The following is a 5,495-nucleotide window of genomic DNA, read 5'->3' on the forward strand; positions in this document are numbered from 1 at the left end:
GGAGTGATATGCTGAAAGCACCAGAGAATGAAGCCCTTTGTATTCTCTCTTCATCACTGACCCAGCTGCTAGACACATCACAAGGATTGGTGGATGAAATTCGCTATTGAATATATAATGAAAGTGTCATATCGTCTCCAAACCTATTGCCCCATTATAATACTGTCTATCAATATTAGAGTAATGTCAGGGCCAAAAATGGAATTGGGTGTGTGTTCAGTTTATATACATTACTTTCACACATTATGTGATGGTGAACAATGCATATTTGCCACTGTGTATATGTAACTGAGTGACATGGCCAGTCCTGGCTTCCTTATCTGTACCCATTTGACAGAAGAGATTGCAAACAAATATTTTTCACATACAAGCAATGCATGTTTACGTGTACATTCATACAAGGGTGGTTCTCAGGGTCATTTGATACACACATGTTCTGTATTTGAGGCTATTTCAGCAGTTACTCCCCAACTATAAATTGGCAAAAAAACTGATTATCACTAACAACTTCTTTGTAACAGAAGAGAAAGCTACTACACTGAAAGACCAGCTGGTGTTCAGCAGTTGTGACTGAAACACTCAAGAATAGCATTACTACTAGAGACAATTGTGGTCACAGGTCTAGCCCTGTATCTGAATTCAGGCAAATCCCATATAAGTGGGCCACATGCAGGTCAGCATCTTGGGCCCCTGCAGCTTTAATACCCCCAACTCTAGCAACAAAGCTTTTGAAAAAAGAATCACAGGGGCCCATTGAGCACAATCCGAAGGCAAGATCCCTTGTAGGTGAAACATACATGCTAAAGATTCAACCAGTTAAGCTCAAATATAATGCACCACAATGGAACGTTTTTATCTATGCCAGAAAAGCCTATCCTATCAAGAAAGTTTATTTAAAAAATAATACTGTATAACACTTCCTCAACACTGATGGACCCTTGAGTAATGTCTGCTAGTTCAGCAAAGTACAAATGGAGTTTGCAATAAAATTTTGGCTCACCGTTCTGCAATGCAGCAGGGCTTAGTTGACACTGTTTGCATGGACAGGCGGAGTCCCCAGATCCCGAGCGGTCCCCCCCGTCATGTGGAATAACGACTCAAGACAACGTGCTAGCTATGGGATTAAATTGGCCACAACTTTATTAAATTTCAAATGTGGGTAGACCTTGGCTCAGGCATTGGGCGTTCTCCCTCCCCAGTCCCCAGCCGGGGACCTAGGGAGCATCAGGGTTATCCAGTGTGTGTGTGGGGGATGGGCCGGCTCTGGAGAACATATGTTCAAGCAGAGATAGCCGCCCCCGTTACGCCGCCGCTGCAGGGGAGAGCAATGATGACCTTTCGGCGTACGGTCAAAGCCTCCCTTCAGAAACCCCTTTAACGGGGAACCCTGGTATCGCCGCCGCAAAGAGGAAGATGGACTAAAGGATTCCGCCCAAGGCCTGATACCGCCAAAGTTGTGACGTTTTGCTACATACCTGTGAAGAAAAGTTAACCTGCAAAACCTGTGAAGAAAAGTTAACCTGCAAAATAAGACATTAACTGAAGGTGGGTAGGGTGGGAGAAGCTCTGGAGCCAAGTGAGAATTCCCAGGTAAGATCCTCCCTCTATTGTGTGGGCAGGTAGTCCCTCCCCTACCTGGCCTGGTCTCCTTGGCAACGCTTCCCCCAGGTGGGATTGGACAACTGACTGAGGTAGGCGGAGACCTCCAGGTATCCCACCTGAGGGAAGGCAAGCCAAGCCTATGCTGATGGAGCCGCTCCAGATCTAGGGGCTGCGCGCGTCCACGCAAAGGGCGCCCCCCCCCCCCCGTTTTAAGCGGGGAGCGGTCATTATCAGCACTGTGTAAGGATCTGTCTTGGGACCTGCTGTGCCTTCAAAACTAGCTGCATGTTCTCTCCATTGCTTGTAAAAGTGGAAGGCTAGAACATGCGAGAGACTCTTCAGAAGATACTGCTCCTGTGTTGCTCAATGCATGAGCAGCTAGTAACTAGTCTCTACATGAGCAGCATGGCAGCCTGCACCAATGGGGCTTTCCAAATGCTTCCTCATGATCTGGAGCCCCAATCACATGAGTGCAGAATGGTGCTTGTGTTGTTTGTGTGAAGATTGGGAGTAGGACTATTCAGCATGCCCCTGCTCCTGTGTTGTCCAGGTTTCAGGACTTGGAGAGCTCATGGGCAAGACCTCTTCCATGGTCCCCACTCTCACAGTGAATATACCACCCCATCCCTATTAGCACCAGCTTGTGCTGCTCTTCTTTCTTGGCATTGCTGCCACCTCCTTGCTTGCCAGGTCAAAAGCCAGCAAGTTAGCAAGCAATCTATTGTTTTGCCTCACTACTGCTCTCATCTGGGTGAGAATGAGAAGTGGGCAAATAAGCAGGCTGCAGTGGTGAATAGGAGAAGAGGTGCAGGAGCCTGGCTGGGGTGTGGGCCCTTGGCAGATACTTGACCATGCTGACCACAGACACCAGTGTTAAGCAAAATGTGGGTGGTATCTTCTGAATAAAGTTAGAATGGCAGGAAGAACTAATGTGAGTATTCTCTGGGGACAGCACATTATTCTGCAGAAATTGACCTAAGGACTAGAAGGGAATTTTGCTACACCACCCAACTTCCTCATGGATGTTCAGGTTCTACAGTATAATGAAGTCTCCAAGGAGCTGTCAACCAGGAGTGTTAAATTTAAAAAAGCAAGATGTATCACTAAGGTATGGCATCTCTCTCACACACACATTCACTTATTTCCATTAAGAATGTGAATAAAATGTTTATCATTCCTTGATTTAAAATATAGGGATGCTGGCCAGATTAATTTGCTTCAAGGACCAAATTTGGTGTGCAGGGGACCAAGTGGCAATCCCTGGATTCTAGCAGTGCTTTAAGATGCTGTCAGTTTGGCACCTGTAGGTGTGTTACTATGGGAGCAAGGAGAGATGGCCATGGGCTCCTGATGTTCATGGAAGAAGCCAGTAAAATCCCAAATAATGGCCACTTGTGCGGCTGCCTTTGACATATGCTGTAACTAACAAAGCCCCACTTAGAGTTGGCAATAAGGGCAGTGTGTCTACATTTCCTTTTATAGCACTTGCATACCTTTAATTTGAAAGGTTTTCCATGAAGGTAATAAGCCCCACTGCCTGTATGATGGCTGCAGAAATCTAAACTTGCTTTACAAGGCCTTAATTGACCATACTTCAACACTAATGGTTTACCTAAAGCTGGAGTGAAGCCATAAACTATGGCAATTGTGTAGCAACTACACACATTGTTCACTGCATATCCAGCTCATCAGTCACCCCATTACTATTCAAGCACCTGGGGAAACTGTTCAGTCTAGGAGCCTGGACATATGTTTCTGCATTCACAAGTGCAGTTCTGTCATTGAAAAGGTAAGTTTCAGCATCAGTTGCCACATGGTGAGTCAACAGAAATCACTGCCCTCTCTAGCAATGTAGGTTGTGTTTGGCATCCATCTGTCTTGAGAGACAATAGAATGTGCCTCCAGGGGTGAAGTCTGCAGAGACTGGTAACTGCTGCCTCCTGTGTTGTTTCTGCTGAATGACTAGCACTGAAGTGACCTCTTTGGTGCAAGCCTGGGCTGTGCATATGGAGGTCCTGGGCCAGCCAGACAACACTGATGTGGTCTAAAAGAAACCAGAGAAATACATTTGGGACGAGCTTGGCTGCAGGAGTTGCTGAAAGGAGACGTACAAGGCACCATCCAACCGTCTTAGGGACTCCATGGATTTGTGTAGGATTTACTCCTTAGCCATTTCTCCTCCCAAAGATGCCCCACAAGGCAGTGGGTATGGATTTTTCCTTGGGGTTTACCCCTGAAGCCTTTATCATGAATGAGTACAGTGGTACCTCAGGTTAAGTACTTAATTCGTTCCGGAGGTCCGTTCTTAACCTGAAACTGTTCTTAACCTGAAGCACCACTTTAGCTACTGGGGCCTCCCGCTGCCGCCGGAGCACAATTTCTGTTCTCATCCTGAAGCAAAGTTCTTAACCCGAGGTACTATTTCTGGGTTAGCCGAGTCTGTAACCTGAAGCGTATGTAACCCGAGGTACCACTCTATAGCCACAAGTTATCAGAGGTTTAAGACCAGAGTTTTCCTTTTCCTAGATGGACTATCTTCACAGGTACATGAGCCCCTCCCCCCTCATTTCCTTCTACAGCATGTGCAGTAACTGCCTTCTGGACTCTTGGATCCACTGTTGATCTCATCCGCTTGATCTGCCAGAGCCTGTCTTTGCATGCGGGGCAAGTCCCTAACTCACTGAAGGTTTGAAACTGATTGGCTTCCCTCACCTGGTTTAGCCAGTCAATCAAAGCCATTTCCTGGGATGTGGCTGCTGTCACATGCTGATAGATTCTATGAAGCTACCCAGAAAATAAAGGCCAAGCTGGTAGCAGAGACAAAGCTCTATTACTTGGTAACTCAGCAGAAAAAGAAGATGCTAGCAGTTTGGATGTGCAAGTTCACACTTCCAAAGAGGTAAAGTGGTGTGCTGGCTGTCCCAAGAATACTTGTCGTAAGCATCATCTGGTGCTTGGATGAAAAACAAAAAAGAAACTGTCAGGCCTAGCCAAAAAGACACCTCTTAAATCCTACATCCCACATCCATTACCTACTAAAAACAAGAGAGAGCGATGTCTTAGAAGTGGTACAGATGCATACACTGTGGCTGCAATCCTATGGGAATATATCTCATTAAACTCAGCATGACTTACTTCTGCATAGTCATGCATAGGATTGAGATGTATGCATTTGTGTCACTGTAAACAACCTGGATGGAACCTGTATCCTGTTAGCTGTACGTAGGTTGCCTGGGAAACTGAGGATACCAAAGTAAAAATATTTAAAATGTTTAATATGAACCTGGGCTCTCCCCCCCCCTTTTTTTTTTTACAGGAAAAAGGATTTGAATCTTTTAACATCTAGCAGCAAAAACCCATCCCCCAAGAATATCCCTATTTCCTCCTGATGGGTGGGAAAGCAATTTATCATTCCCTTCCCATATAATCCACAAAAAGCCTTCCAACCACATTCCATTTCCCCCCAAAACCCCACTATACCAAAAGTCTGAATAACTACACTGAAGGTTTGTCATACGCTACTGTCTCACAACACCAGCACACACCCAGCAATATTACTACAGCAGTACTGAGTTTCTCTGCAGGGCTAATGCAACCCACACTTTCTCAACCACAAAGCAATTCACTGCAGTACATATACTAATAACATGGGGCGGGGCTTACATTTGCATTGGCAGGCAGCAAACTTTGCAGTTTTACGTTTCCTACTTCCTGCACTCGACAAAACAGGCGCTCAATTAGTAGTCACCGCCCACTCTTCCCAGCCAGCCAATTGCAAGGGCTCCGTGAGCCTCGCGCTATGTTAATTGAATGAGTTTCACAGCAGGGCCGCCCACCAATCGCTTTCGTTTTCCCCTCACCCACGGAAGGCGCGGCTTGCCCGGAACCCTGCT

Source organism: Podarcis cretensis (genome assembly GCF_951804945.1).
Source record: "Podarcis cretensis genome assembly, chromosome: 2".
NCBI lineage: Eukaryota > Metazoa > Chordata > Lepidosauria > Squamata > Lacertidae > Podarcis > Podarcis cretensis.